This window comes from Fukomys damarensis, unplaced genomic scaffold (genome assembly GCF_012274545.1).
Source record: "Fukomys damarensis isolate Sample0158 unplaced genomic scaffold, DMR_v1.0_HiC HiC_scaffold_16, whole genome shotgun sequence".
In the NCBI taxonomy this organism is placed as follows: domain Eukaryota; kingdom Metazoa; phylum Chordata; class Mammalia; order Rodentia; family Bathyergidae; genus Fukomys; species Fukomys damarensis.
The window spans coordinates 98,020,670-98,036,959 of record NW_022900928.1 but is presented as its reverse complement, the minus strand read 5'-3'; the positions used below and the strand labels follow the sequence as shown (position 1 = coordinate 98,036,959).

Genomic DNA, 16,290 nt, shown 5'->3' with positions numbered 1-16,290 from the left:
CATGCAGGGTAAAGTCCCACAGAGAGCAGTAATGGGCCATCCTGCCCCTCCCAGCCTAGGCTGCAGGCAAGGGTGAGCAGAGAAACCATGCTCAACTTCAAGACTGGCTGTAAGCCGGACGCGCGGATGAGCGGGAGAGAGCAGAGAACCCAGAAGTAGGCTTCTACCCAAGTCCAGCCAACTGGTTGTTGATCACAGAAGAGAATGGAAGGAGAGTCTTCCCAGGAATTGGTGAGGGAGCAATTAGCTATCTACTGGTAAAAACTGAACTGTGATCTGAACCTCACAGTTTACACAAAAATTAATTCAAGGGCTTGAGCACGTAAGTCGGTGGAAGAGCACTTGCCCAGCTGCAGGAGGCTCTGGGTTTAATCCCCAGTGCTGCAAAAATAAATAAATAAATAAAAATGGATCACAGGTCCATTTTAAATGTAACACTGCAGAACTTTTAGAAAAATACAGTAGAACATTTCAGAACAGAAAGCCTGCTAAAGAGCTCTTAGGTGTGACACATAAAACACAAGCCATTAAAGAATAAGTGAATTCATAGTTGGAGTATAGCTCAGTGCAAGAACTCTTACCTAGCAAGAGTGAGGCCCTGGCTTTGGTCCAAAGCACCAAAAAAATAAGAAAAATATTTGATAAAAAACCTTGGGCTTGGGAGGTAGCTCAGTGCAAGAGCACATTTCTGTCAGGCTTGAGGCCCTGGGGTTCAAACACCAATCCTGGAAAAAAATTATTTTAGTCAGACACAACGGTGCACACATGTAATTCTAGCTACTTAGGAGGCTGAGGCAGGAGGATCACAAGTTCAAGGCCAGGCAAGACGGTTTGGTGAGATGGTGTCTCAAAATAAAAAAGTGGGAGGGATGTAACTCAGTGGTAGAGCACTTGCTTAGTGTGCAGGAGTCCCGGGGTTCAATTCCTAGTACTTAAAAAGAATTTTTTTGTGCAAAGACCATGTAGCTCAGTACAAAAACCCTGAGTTCAATCCCTAGTACCACACATCCATGCACACACAAAGAAGGATGAGAAGACAAGTTAAAGACTGGGGGGAATAAAAAACAGTTGTAAGCCACATATCTGACAAAGGACTTATAGCTAGAATTTACAGAATCCTTGAACTTCACCAATAATTCCAAACAATTCAATTAGAAAATGGGCCAAGACAGAGACATTTACTCAAGAGGATACATAGTTGGCAGATCTATTAGAGTTCTCTAGAGACACAGAACCAACAGGATGTATGTATGTGTACACACACACACACACACACACACACACACACACATTGATTACAGTGGCTCACACACTTGTGAAGGTCAAGAAGTCCCAGATCTGCTGTCTGCAAACTCTAGAGCCAGGAGAGCTATCTATAGTTCAAGGACAGAAAAAGGAGACATCTCAGTTTAAATAAGAAGCAGATTCCTCTTCCTCCACCTTTTTGTTCTATTCGGGCCTCTAAAAGATTTGATGACACCCTCCAACGTTGGTGAGGACCACTACCTACCTCTTTCCTCCTCTTACTCTTCCTCCTTTTTTTGTATCCCTAGAAATTGAATTCAGCTACAGAACTATGCACTGAGCTACATCCCCAATGCTTCTTCTTATTTTTATTTTAAAATTTGAAATGGTCTCACTAAGTCAGTAAATTGCCCAAGCTGGATTTTAACTCATGATTCTCCTGCCTCAGCCTCTCAGAGTGCTAGGATTACGGGCATGCGCCATCATGCCTGACAAGGGACGTCTATTTCACTCATTTTACTCCTATGTCAATCTCTTCCAGAAATAGCCTCACAAGCATGTCCAGAAAAATGTTTTACCAGCTACCTTGGCATCCTTTAGCCTAGTCAAGTTGATCATCACAAGTCCAACTTGGCTCTCATACACATCTTGTTAAACCACGCTTAATCTCCAAATAAGATATAACAGGCAGTCAGGGCTCTAGCTCAGGGGTAGAGTGCATGCTTAGCATGTCTGAGGCTCCGGTTCAATCTCCAGTCCTGGTGTGTGTGTGGTGGTGGCGGGGGATGACAATACAGTGTCACTGTTCTGCCCAATGCGATACAACTGCAAATGTACTGTTTCCTCCCCTAAAATAGGAAGCAAACTCCTTGAGTTATGTTTGCTTTTGTCCTCATAGCCCACAACTTAAACACTAGGATGTAAAATCAACAATATTTAAATACTGATGTAAAGACAACATCTTATGTTACATAATAAAGGAATAAGAAAGAAAACATATTTCCTTAATATATCCAGACATGTACATATACTCACAGATGAACTGATAGCAAAATAAGGAGAATATTCACAACAATCCCAGGGTTCGTGTCAGTCATGGGTCACAGCTGGTATTTATAACTGCCCTCTTCTACTCCCCACTCTATACTCCTTTTGCTTTATTAAGCACTTTTACTGGTCATGTTCTTTACCAGGCGGTAAAGAACCAGTCTTCATACCTGAGAGCAAAAGGGCCACTGTAGTTCCACCTGGACTGGGCTGCTGCAGTTTTCTAAGATCTTTCAGGGCATGGTAGGACTGAACAACGCCCTAACGAATCTCTGGCATTCCAGCCTCTTCTACACCTCCCCTGTGGAAGAGCCGCCCAATTTCCCCTCGGTGGTTTGGACCAATGATCCCAGCCACCCCAGTAACTCCTATCTTAGCCTACTGACTCGGGTAGGCGTGAGGAGCCCAAAGTATCTGGGTGCCAGTCTTAAGTTCCAGTTTAATGCACTATTTTGGTATCTCCAGGAGAAATACTTCATCTCTCTGGAACCAAAACCTCTAGGCCACAGAGCATAAAGTCACAAGACCAGGGAGAAGAAATTTGGTCATGGACCACCAGAAGTCAGAATGAGCAGCACCAATCCCATGCCCATCTCTGACTCCTGAACCTTTGAGAACTGGCTATGGCAAGAACAACACCATGGAGGGAAAGCTGGAGGGCTTGGAGGGCTTCAACCCTCCAAGGCATCACCACTGAGCTGGAACTGGAGCTGAGTCTTCCAAAGGCCTCTCCGCCTTTCTGTCAGGCCAGTGAATTCTGCTGGCATGAGCCCACTGTGGTGCTGTCTGCTGTGAAGTGAGCACTTTGATCACAAGCGAGCCTGGGCCAGGCAGGTGGCTCAACAGTAGTGTGCAGCCCTGGGTCTCATCCCTAGCCCTGAAAATAAAGAAATACATAAAACTTTAAAGGAAGAGGAACAACAACAGCAAAAAGTAGCCACAGCAGTGCTGTACAGAATACCCAGACGGTAGATAAGGCACTCTGTGAGTCCACAGATGGTAGTTTTGGCAGAAGCTTTGCATGCAGAGAAGGTAAGCCCATACCCAGAATAAGCATCTATTCTGATAAGGATAAGTACCACGATGGAAGTGGTCCAGTGTAATCAGCCCACCACCAGGTTGCTGACTGATGGTCCTAGGAAGTGATCCCAAATCAGGAACTCAGTGCTGCTCTCCACTGTGGGCAGATTAGTCTCAGAGCAACAGCCACACCCAGCCTGGCCACAGCGCAGGGAAGTCAGTGTCGCTGAGCCCATGCATACTGTCCAACCGTGCCACCATAGACACTTTGTTCATGAGCCCGAGGAGCAATGACAGGGCGGGCTGAGGAAAGGCGGACGAGCATCCACAGGCACATCATCCCACTCATTTGATTATCAAAATCCTCCTGTGCTGAGGTCAGCCTTTGGTGAGCTTCACATGGGACAGAAATGTCATCACACTTTTTGCCCATTTAGAGAGGTTTATCCATATACATCTTCCCCAAATTACTGTGTCACCATTTTTTAAAATCACATCCCTACCAACTTTTGAGCCATCCAGCCAAAGTGCATAGTCGATCACACATCTGGCCAATTTTCCCTTCCAAGCAAAGTGCTGACCAGATACACCCTCCAAGTTTCTGCCCACTGAAAAGATTTGCCTTCATTATTGTCCTTCAGACAGGCCCCAGAGTGGGGCTGTAACACAGCAATTGTCCACTTTCAGGTCAACGTCAACTGCTTATAGAGAGCTTCCCAAGAGGCCACAGGTGTGGCCTGAGAAAGGGTAGGCAACACAGGCATCTGATTCCCTTCCTCACAGAACTTGTGCCTTTGGGGTGAGTTCAGGCCAGTCATATATACACCGCTTTCACCTGATGTTGGAGAGCTACTGCATATGCCCAACTTTCTGGGTTAGTGAGTCGCCCAACTCACAGTGGGCAGCTCCGGTTGCACAGTAGCTTAATAAACCACGGTTAAGCTTTTGTCTCTATTAAGGCCCCGTAGCAGGCCAGGAGCTGTTTCTCAAAAGAAAAGCAGTTCTCTTGTGGATAATGGCAAGGCCTCCTTCCAAAATTCTAATGGCCTATACTGCAGTACACCTATGGGGACCCGCCAAAGGCTTCAGACAGCATTCTTGTCTGTCATTAACATTCCAAGCACCTCTGGATATGCTGGATCACAAGTTCCAAGCAACACAGCAGCCTGCACAGAAGCCTAGAGCAGTTGCAGAATCTTCCCCTGTGTTGACCCCACTCAGAAAACCAGCAGCTTTTGGGATCATTTGGTAAATAGGTTGGAGTAACACCTCCAAATGAGAAACATAGAGCTTTCTAATCCCAAAAGCCCCACTAAGCACTGGGCCTCTTTCTTGGTAGTAGAAGGGTCAGATATGAAAACCTATCCTTTACATCAAAAGGGATAGCTCAACACATCTCATACCGCTAGACTCCTAGAAATTTCACTAAGGTAGAAGCTCATAAGTTTTAGTCTGACTTATTTCTCACCCTCAGATACAAAGATGCCTTATCAATAAGTCTATAGTAGTTGATATTTTTACCCACTAGGTCCAAGCAGCATTATTTCATCAGTGCAATGGACCAGGTTGATATCTGGTGAAAGGGTAAGGGATGGAGATTGTTGCATACTTAAATTGGGACTTAGGGATGAAGAGTTGAAATATCCCTGAGTTAGGACCATGAAGGGGCCTTGCTGGCCTTGCTGGGTGAAAGCAAACTTCTCCTGATGGGCCATATGGACACGGATGAGATTTGCTACACAAAAAGTAACAGACAACTCTTTCAAAATCACAAGCTATGGAAAGAAAGAAAGGAACAGAACAGTGGCTGAAGAGAAAATGAAGCGTCACAGGAGGGTTTGCTTTATTTTTAAAGGAAGAGACAATATATAACCCCCCAAATTCTGTGAGTACCAGTTGGACAGCACATCAAGAGAATGACAACTCCTACTTTTCTTATCTGTTATGAACTTTTGGGACAATCCCTTTGAACCACACAAAAGTAGCTTAAATTTCTCTGGAGTTTCCCGACTGAGGTCAATTTTGTATATGCAACATTTCCAAGCACTGTTGACTTGTGCAAAGTTAGGACAGGTAAAATGTCAGCAACCACAATCTAGTTTATCCAAAAACAAAGTAAACAACCTAAAACTCAAGAGTGAAAGAAGAGGGGGAAAGGGAGAAAAGAACCAGACACAGCCTTGGCCCCCAAAAGGGTTTCCAGTGGGAAACAATTATTTAGTCCAATTTACTCTTTTGGGGGTTTTTTTGCTTGTTTGTTTTATTTTTGGTACTGGGGACCGAACTCAGGACCTTGTGCTTGTGAGGCAGGTGCAGCATCATTGAGCTAAATTCATTACTCAGTGCAATTTACTCTTTTGCAGAGAGAGAGAAAGAGAGAGAGAGAGACAGAGAGAGAGAGAGAGAGAGAGAGACATAGTGAAGCTCAGTGACTTTCCCAGCCAGATAGTACATGCTTATTTCTTTGTCTCACTGATTTTTTTTCAGTACTAGGAATTGAATGCAGGGCCTTCTCACTGAGCTACATCCCTAGTCCTTTACACACACACACACACACACACACACACACACACACACACATTGTTTGTTTTGTTTTGTTTTAAATTTTGAGACAAGGTCTTGCTCAGTACTAAGTTGTTCAGGCTGAGCTCCCATTGCAATCCTCCTGCCTCAGCCTCCCAGAGTGCTGGGATTACAGGTGTGTGCCACCATGTCTGCTTTCACTGACATTCTAAAAGAACAAATAGTTCTCCAGTTAGTCATTAAATATATATGTATATCTTCATGTACTCTCAAAATTCCTAACTGAATCAGTACTTTGAAGAAAACTACAGTTAGATGTACCATAGGTCTTATGAAAAACAACTTTCATAGAGCTGAGTCAATCTTCAGAAAAACCAAACCATTGTTTTTGAGATTTAGCATTTAATACCACTGTTCCTCTTCTCTAGACAACTCTGGATGGGGGACACTGCAGGCTGTAACCACTTCACACTTGCTCTAAAGGTCCCTGGTGAGGCACTTACGTGCCCTGAGGACTTCCCATAAACTGTATGCTGAGGAGCTGAAGAGATGAGCCCTCTACTAGCAGCCCTGTACACAGAGCCCTCAGATGCTTGTACCAGCCAGGATTAAGAAGATACTGTGCACAACAACCAAGATCAATTTACAGGAGATTATCATAATTTAGAAAATGAAGAAAGGATAAGTAGAGAGCCAGCTAACATGCTTGCAAGGAATCTAATCCCCAAATAATAATCTAGCTGGGAAAGTAACAATCCAACTTTTCCATAACAGGATCTAATTTTTCTGAACTGAATTCCAGCCAGATCACCTTCATTCAAATATCTGATTTTATCACACACATAAGCCAGGTACTGACTCCACCATCTGTGATCCTTTACAACATACACCAGGAGAGAAAGAGCTCAAGACAGAAGAATGTTTTCAGGTTTCTAAAAAGAGAGAATGACAGTCAACTTTCTCCCTCCCTACACACACATGCACACGCACACGCACATGCACACGCACACACATGTATTATAATTCACTGACAGTAGAACTATCACTGGGTTCAAGTTTCAGCACACAGAGGACAAACTGATGTGTACTACCTTGAGACCATAATGTTAAAAGTGAAATAACTCAGACACTCACATGGTTTCTCTTGTACATAAGAAACCCAGAGTAGAAACAAATTAAAGAGCAAAATAAAAGATAGATAATCAGAAATAAGGGGATAGATCTTTTGCAAATGGGAAGGGAATCAAGAGATCAAGGGACTGGGGAGAAAGGGCGAGGAAGAGGATATAAAAAGAACTCAGATGCATTCAGTACATGTGCCAACTTCCGGTGGTGAATGTAACTGCTGTACACTACAAACATGTACTGACAAATATTTTTAAAAATTGATATGTGCCAGACCCAGGCTCATCACTGCCATGAATCCCCACTTCCTCCTAGCCATGGACTTCCCCACAATGTGACTCGGTATGCACTAGTGCCATCCAATGTCACTTTGGCCCTTGCAGCTTATACTTTTCTAGATCAGGACCTGAAGCAAACCACAATCCCAGTGGGTCTTATGGACACTTTATGGACACCTGTCCGCTCCATACTCCTCCTCATCCCACCTCCACCACTCGTGTGTGACCACCTCATTCCTTAGCAGATCAACACAGAGCCCTCCTTGACAGACTGGCTGTCTCTCTGCCCCTCTTCTCTCCAGAGCCGAGCTGCCTTATACCCCTTTCGTTCCTTCTTTGTGAGCCTCATCACAGACTAACTGAAATAAGACACAGGAAAATGACTTCCCATCAGAGAGAGACAAGCATGCCAGAGTTTGTCATAGAGACTCTCAACTTTTCCCTTAGGAATATCTCCCCAGTTATTTAGTACTTTTCTGTAATATTCACTCTAAACTATGCTAGTTCCTTTTCACAATTTCTACCTCCACTCTCATTTTTAAAAAAATAAATTGAACTATTTCTCTTTTTTCATTATTTAATTTCCACAGTGAGTGAAGATTCATAGAATTGTATCACTGAAAGAAGACTTAGAATTCTCTCACTTTGGAGATGAGAAACAGAAGCCCAGGGTGGTAATGTTCTTTGCCCCAGGTCCTGCAGCTAACTGTTGGCAGAGCAGTAAGCAGAACACAAAACTCAAGATTATCAGAGTCTTCTGGCTTTGTGTGTGTAGTTTTCTGGGAGGTTCTCACAGAATGTATCACCCTTAGTGTTACATGGCACAACCCTTCAGGGATCAGTGAATTCTGAGGACATCAGACAAAAGTCTTCCTACAAAGGATAGAGGGCAGCATTACCCTGGATTTTCCCCTTTGGGTCACCCTCCTAGAGAGCCCCACCATATTGTTTGGGTCACATCATTGAAAGGTTATGGATTTCTCCAAGGTCACACAGGAAGTGGTCAGGTGGAAATTGGATTCCAGGACTCCTAATACCGTTTGGTTATGTTCCCCTGGGGACTGCAGACAACCTGAACAAGAGAAGATGAGGGACACAGAGGCAGAGAATGACAGAAACTTACAGAAGAAGCCAGAAGGTCACACAGAAGAGAAGTGGGATGCTGAGAAGTCAGGGCCAACAATCCTTGCCTCGCTATCCGCTCACTTTCAGTTTTACACAGACAAAACTAGAAAGAAAAACTGGCCAAGTGTTGATCACAAACATGTACGTTGTTTCCCCCAAACCTTAGCTTTAAGTTACTCTTTGGGAACACACATCTCTGTTTGCTAAACAAAAAGTTAACCTGACCTCAAGGGTTGTTGTGCCAACAGCAAGAGCTGGCGGCATAAACTCTAAGATCGAAAATTGTGAGGGTCCCAGATCACAAGTCACGGAGCTATGGAGCTGAAAAGACCTTCCCCTCTCACTGTCCATTAACTTCACCTTAAAATGTCCTTGCCCGTTTGGTGCTAGCAACTTGCTAACTTTGCTAACATTTACAGCTATGCCAAGAGAAACTGGCCGCCTTAAAAATCAGTGAGAGACAAGCCATTGGAGGCATTTAAACTGAAGCAAAGTAACAGTCTGGGGAGACCCAGGAACGAACGGCATAGGGTCCCCGTCCCAAACTCTATGGCTCACCACCTTCTTTCCAGGAAGGCATTCTTCACCAGGTTGAGGATCGAGCTGGATGGCCTCTTAGGTCCCTTTCTAATCTTGAGGCTCTAACTGCACTTCTGTGGCATTTTTCTTCTGTTTTGTTTCTAGTCCGTCATTTCATCCTGAGCATTCCTGCGTGGATCTGAACACTCTGTCACAGGCCTTCACATCCAAGAGCAGAGAAGGTCAGCAAGCAGCTTTCTGCACCATACGCAAACTTGAAACTTCATGATTTTTTTTCAGTGAAAAAGAAGATGCCCCAATATTGAAAAACTTCCCACAGCAATTGAAAATAGAATAAAAAAAATGTCCTCTATCTGCTCAACTGTGGTGTATTGCTTCTCTGTGGAAAACTCTTTTTTAAAAATGTACCAATTTGACTTTATTTCTTGATTATAAAAGTATTATAGATTTATTATGGAAAATTTGAAAGACAAAAGCAACTGTAAAGAGGAAAATAAAAGATACTCAGAAATGTTCACCTTACATATGACCCACTGCTCATATTTTGGTAGGATGCCTTCCAAGTCTCTTTCTTTGCATATGTATTATTATTAAAGTATACCTATATTGAACACATAGGCCTATGCCCTTTTTCTGCTTTGTGTAATATAGCCAGTGTTTTCCCAGGTAACTGTTAGCCTAAAGCCTTTTCTCTTCTTTTTGGCACCAGGATTGAATCCAGAAACTTGCACATGCTAACCACATACTCTACCACTGAGCTACACTGCCAGTCAAAGATGACATCATTTTAATAACTATATTTTATTCCATTATAACTGCTTCTATGCTTTCATTTTTATAAACATGATAACATTGAAATGAATAACCTTAGATATACAGCTTTGTTCTCATCTCTTCTAATTTCCTTAGAGAAAAAATCCCAAAGGGCTACACCATTTTATCAAAATAAAATGATATAGCTATAACGTATTTCAATTATTGAGACTAGACTGGTATGATGGCAGATTTTTTTGTTGATTTCAAGAACCTAATTAAAGAGCCAAGCCAAACCAAACCAAACAAAAATCATGTCTATAGGAAGATAGCATCATCTCAGGTCACAGGTTGCTTCTAAAAAAAATTATATGTAATTAAAATTTTCACACAATAAAAAATAACAAGATACACAGTAAACAAGACCACATGAATGAAAACTAGCAAATAACAGACATTAGAAACATACTGATAAGGGAAAGGGTAACAAATATTGAAGTTATTAGACACAGTTTTGTGTGTGTGTGTGTGTGTGTGTGTGTGTGTGTGTTTGGTACCGGGGATTGAACTCAGGTCCTTGCACCTGTGAGGCAGTTGGCAGAACCACTGAGCTAAATCCTAGGCCCAGACACAGATTTTAAAATAATTATGTTCACTCTGTTTAGGAAGATGAAAAATAGAGACTGAATAAAACAGAGAACAAAAATGTATTTAAAAAGAATTAAATGGAAATTATCTAACAATTTAAGAACCCAATGAGTAGTTACAACGTGGAGTAAACAAAGATAATAAGGAATTTGATAAAAGACAGTACAGGAAAAATATAAGCAGAATAAAGCACAAGGAATAAAAAATAGAGAATAAAGAATTAGAGGATATGGTGAAAGGATCTAAAATATCTCATTGGAATCATAGATGGCAAGAAGAGAATGGGAAAAGGATAGTGTTTGACAGATAAAAACTTTTCAAAACTTATGAAAAATATACAACTCCATATTCAATTTCCTAAAACCCAAAGCAGGAGAAATAAAAAGAAATCCACATCTGAGTACATTAGAGTAAAATGTCTGAAAACCAAAGAAAGAGCAGAAATCTTAAAACCAACCAAAGAACAAAAGAAACAAGTTATCTACAAGGCAGCACCAATTAAGTAGATTGTTGTCAACAGAAACAATGGGAATCAAATAGAATGAGTTTTTCAAAGCACTAGAAGAAAATATCTCCAATATCTCAAATTCTACGGCCAATGAAGATGATTTTCAAGAATGAAGGAAGAATAATACCCAGATGAGTAAAGACCAACAGTACTAATTACTTAATGTCAGAACACTAGAAGGTGTTCTTCACAGAGAAGGGAATCTGGTAAATACGTGGTTAAATTTAAATAAATTTCATTTAGAAAATAACCACAATAATGACTGAGCTTAAAAGTCTGTATATAAAAATCTGACCTACAATGGTTTGATTTCAGTTTTTTGTCTTTATGAGCAATATGCCTTCAATGAAAACCACTATTCAGGTTTTGAATTTCAATATCTTCCTGGAGAGCGATGCCATACAATACTCTTGAGATAGTGGATAGTGGCAGGGAGCCACACAATCATAAGGAGGAAGAACCAACACTTCGTAGTACAGTGTGTCACTAAGCTATGAAGTTCTGTAGGTTAAGTTGTGTTAAATACATTTTCAAGTTACAATATTTTCAACTTACTTATAGGAAGGAAACGGCTGTTTAGCTAATATACTAAAGACAAAAATGATTAAACTAAGCCTTTTAAAAATCATCACTATAGGGCTGGAGATTTAGCTCAGTGGTGCCACTGCCTGCCTCGCAAGCACAAGGTCCTGAGTTCGATTCTCCATGCCCCCCCAAAAAATCATCATTAAATGTTTACAGGATACACATCTGAAGCATAATATAATTCAGGAAAGTTGAAAGTAAAAGGATGGTGATTTAACACAAAAAACAAAGCAAAGAAAGGCAACAGCTACAGCAGTAACAGACAAAGTCAACTTTATAACAAAAAGTGTTGCTAGAGGTCAGGAGGGACATTATAAAAAGTTTTTAAAGCAAGTTTCAATTCATCAGGAAGGTATTGATTCTATATTTGTACACATCTCAATGTCTGCTCAAAATAATGCAAAAACTGACAGAACTATACGGAAGAGAGAAACCCACGATTATCTGTCTCAGTATTCAATAAGATGAGCTGGCTAAATACTTATTAAACAGGAAAAATATAGACATTCTGAGCCACACAATTAGCACTGTTGATGCAATGGACATATGTAGAACAGTGAATGCACAACTGCATTTCACATTCTTTTCAGGCACTGGCAAGCATTTATAAATATTGGCCATATGGGATCTTAACAAATGCAATAAATAGAATCATCAAAATATATTTGCAGTAGGCAGTGCAGTTAAGCTCAAAACAAATAAAAGGATAATTAGAGGCTAGGGGTGTCAGTAGTGATGTCCAGCAAAACACACACACACACACACACACACACACACACACAAAATTTAAAAACCTTCATATTTGGAAATCAAGAAATAGACTTCAAATGAGATGGGTGGGAACCAGGGCCCAGGGAGAAGATGGCCCTAGCTATCAGGAGACTCCAGTCTCGTTAATCCCTGACTTGGTCCCAACACCCCTCATTGCAATTATGAATTGAACAAGCTGAAAGAATTACCCTGGGAACAGTTCAAACATGAGACCAAAGGGTGGGCTCCAGGCCTTGCTGGCTTCATTGTCAATTCTGAGGCATGATCAAGGTTGGATCTAGAGTTGTCCAATATCTTCTAAGCACATTCTCTCCCAACTGTACCTTCCTCCCTGAGGGCAGTGACTGAGGCTCACTCAACTCCTCCACATGCTAAGCGCTGCCCGGTCCAGCCCACAAGCGCCAGAGCCTGGCAGCATTTTGGGGAACTACAAAAAAAGCCACACAAGGTAAGAAGCAGCAAGCCCTCCTCTGATAGAACCCAGGGGCTAGCAGGCATAGTCATGCTTGGGCCGTAGTTCTCCTCTGAATCAATTTTGGATCAACTGGAAATGAAAGCCCCAAGTTCAAGGCCAGAGATAGAAGGTGAGAGAGGAACCTATCAGAATCAAAGGAGAAAGAAACATCTTCAACATAAGAGATGCTGGCCACTCTAAGCCATGGAATTCTGCGTTTCAATCCTTCAGCACAGGAAACACACTGCCTTCATCTTTTCTTTTTGAGATGAAATTTTATCAGGGACACAGAGAAAACTGGAGCCACGGAGGTTGCTAGAATACCACTTTCTTGGACATCCCACTCCAGCTTCCACCATGTAGTTGACACAGACATGACTGGCCTAGACTTTTTCTTTTTCCCTGGTACTGGGGATTGAACCCAGAGCCCTTACACTGAACTATATTTGCTACCTATCCCACACCCTTTTATTTTTGGAGACCAGATCCCAGATCTCATTCAGTTCCTAACCTGTCCAGGCTGGACTCAAACCTGTGATCCTCTGGTGTCAGCCTCCCACAGTGCTGATTTACAGGCATCTGACCATACCTAGCAACTTTTGCAACTGAACACCTGTATCTCAAGCCTTAAGAGACCAAAAAAACAAACAAACAAAAAAAAAACTTAAGAAAGTCTTTGCAGACTATCTAGCTTTGAGAGGTTCAACTTCCTGGTACACCCTCCAAAGTAAACTTGGTGCCAGTTCTCCGAGAGGGTTACAGGGTGAGCTGACTGGCTCCCAGGCTCTCAACTGTAGACCTGCTACAAACAGCTAATACTGGCACTCTTCTAAGACCATGGCTTTGCAGCCCTTTCTTTCAAGACAAAGAGTCATTAGTATCATTCAAGTCCATGCCACTTTAGGGTGACAAAAGCACTTTCATCTATTGATAACAGAGTGCTTATCTCTTAATTGTCCCACTAACAGCTAATCTCAGACTCTCAAATCAAACAGCAATGGTAAAAAGAAAGGGGATCCCATCCTTCCCCTCTACATCCCCTCTCTAGCATCCCCTCTTGGTAGGACAGGGCAGGCTGCCATCAGCTTACAGTGAAGCACTGTTCAAGCCACGACTGCAGCCCTAGGTGCGGCACTGAGAATCTGGATATCTCTCTGGCCGGCATCACTTCAGAGGGACCTATTCGGCCCACACCAAACATTAAAGTGGACCCCATCCATCGTTTGCATTTAAACATTTGAAACCAAGTAACTTTGCTTGTGAAATAACTATTTACGCTGCCCAGCATTTGGCCCTTTCTGTTCCACTTCGCATTTTGGATCTGAGAACATTTCTGTCAGGTCTCAGACGTTCCAGAGGCCTTCAAAATTCTAGGTACTCATGTGGCACCAGTGGGAGCAGCAGTGGATAAATCGGTCTGGCCTACTGTGGGGTTTGCTGGGAAATGCTGAGAACAATGCCCATTCTTTTAAGCAGCGTTTTCTGTGCCATATGTTTTCTACAGAAGGCAGAGCTCCCGCTCACAGAGAAAATTCTTCTCCGGGCTTGGAACTGTCAGAGGACAAAATTGCACCAACTTAGTTTAAAGGCCTCGACTGGGTCTGTGTGTGACTCTAGAACCGGAACAATACCTCAGTCCCCAAAACAGAGTAAGTATCCATTGGGAAGAGTTGGTTTTAGAAACAGCACAGGGCTGAAGGGATCAGAAACAGCACAGAACAATCATTTCAAAGTCTGCTTCCTTGTGAAGCATGGACAGGGAGATAGAACTACTGAAAAATAACCCATGAGAGAACATCAGATTACCTTTTTTTTGTTTTGTTTTGTTTTTTGGTTTTGGTTTTTTGAGACAGGGTCTCACTATGTACTTGAGATTGACCTGGAACTATGTAGCCCAAGCTGGTCTTGAACTCACAGTGATCCTCCTGCCTCAGCTTCCAGCGTGCTGGGATTGCATGCATGCACCACCACACCCGGCTATCAGATTACTTTTTTAAAAATTTAATTTAATTTATTGGTACATTCTAGGTAGACAGTACAGCTGCATTCATTACTGGGATCTTGTACCTTTACATGCCAGGTCTTGGTTCTCATTTTTTCCCCTTGTTCCCACCCTCCCTTCACCCTCCCCTCCCATCTCCCCCTTCAAACACTTTAATTCCATTTTTACATTTTCTCATATTTTTTTCCTTTTCCCTTATTCCCCCTTCCCTAACCTTCTACTTTTTTTTTTTTTTTTTTAACAGGGACTCAAACTTGGGTCCTTGAGCTTGCAAGGTAGGGACTGAGCTAAATCCCCAGCCCAAGATTACTTTTTTGATGAGGATTAAAGCAGAGGGAATGGTTATCCTGTGGACTGAAACTGGCCTGTCTTGGAAATCTGGTGTATCTCTCTCCCGATATCCTGAAGGGCAGACACACAGCTTAGCTTCCAGTGGGTGACACCATTTTGATTTTCAGTCTGGTCTATTGGGACTTACAGCAGGACCTGGCCCAAAGCATTGGCCTCCTCTAACATTTAATTTAACAGTATCAAGAGCTGTGGTTCTGGGTGTGGTGTCACATATCTATAATCCCGGCTACTAGGGAGGCTGAAGGAGGAATATTGCAAGTTTGAGGCCAGCCTGGGCAACTTAGCAAGACCTTGTCTTAAAATGAGAAAAACAAAAAATTTTTAAGGGCTGGGGATGTATCTCTGTGCTGCCTGACTGTAGTCTCCACTACATACACACCTACACACACACACACACACACACACCACACACAGCAGTGGTTCTGCTATTTTCATCTTTTGAGCATAAGAATCACCTGTCTGAATGTGTTACCTCTTCACACTGGCCAGCAGAAAGCTTAGGAAATATGCCTGACGTCTTGTGCCCTACCTCTGTTTACAGATCCACTTTTATTTCCTTTCCTACATTTCCCTTTGACTCATCTCTTCTCATTTAAATTCATTTTATCTACCTCAATTAATAGTAGGTAAGCTTCCTAAAAACCTTTACAGACTAAGGATGGATATAAACCAATCAATACATAAGCACCACTATTACTCCCTAAAACCACCATTCTCCCATGTGCCTGGTGTCTCATGTTTATAGCAATGATGGTTAACATTTACTAAGTACTTAGCATCTATGCTAAGTACTTCACATGGAGTGTTCACTAAGTCATCAAGACAATTCCCAAGATAGGGACTGCAGTTCTAGCACTTTTTAGGTAAGGGCTTGTTGCACTAAGTAACAAACCCAGAACCACCTAGCCAAGAAGAGACAGGGCTAGAAGTTGAACCTAGGCAGGTCCCAAGGCCACCCTAGACACCCTGACCCCTTCCTAGATGCCTTTGCATGGATTCCCTCCTGAAACTGGCCTCCTAGACAACTGCTGACTCTTATCCCCTCTTTTCTACCTTCAGTCTAGCTTCTTGTTCCTGGGCCCTGGAGATGTTTGACAGAGCTTTTGCAATTGCTTCTTGGATGGTCTCCTGCACGTAGGCCAGTCTTCCTTATTCCTGAAACACAGATGTGTCCATATCTGCAAGTGGATTATACACATTGCCCCAAACAAAAGATAAGCCCAGTCTCCTTTTTCTGGCACTCAGGACTATTTAAAATATATTTTTTGGGCCGGGATTTAGCTCAGTGGTTCAGTGGCCTGCCTTGCAAGCGCAA

General features: G+C 42.4%; 1 protein-coding gene and 1 long non-coding RNA gene across 4 annotated transcripts in view; both read right to left on the bottom strand.

Moving 5' to 3' along the window:
- The window catches only part of Atp6v0a4 (ATPase H+ transporting V0 subunit a4), a 71,532-nt gene that overhangs the window by 51,138 nt on the left and 4,104 nt on the right, over positions 1–16,290 (bottom strand). The gene's annotated exons all lie outside the window — the stretch shown is intronic.
- Positions 1–16,290, bottom strand: part of LOC117286358 — a 23,613-nt gene that overhangs the window by 5,074 nt on the left and 2,249 nt on the right. Inside the window, exon 2 of the long non-coding RNA XR_004517508.1 lies at positions 16,029–16,130. This is a non-coding gene — a long non-coding RNA (uncharacterized LOC117286358). The remainder of the gene's footprint in view (positions 1–16,028; positions 16,131–16,290) is intronic.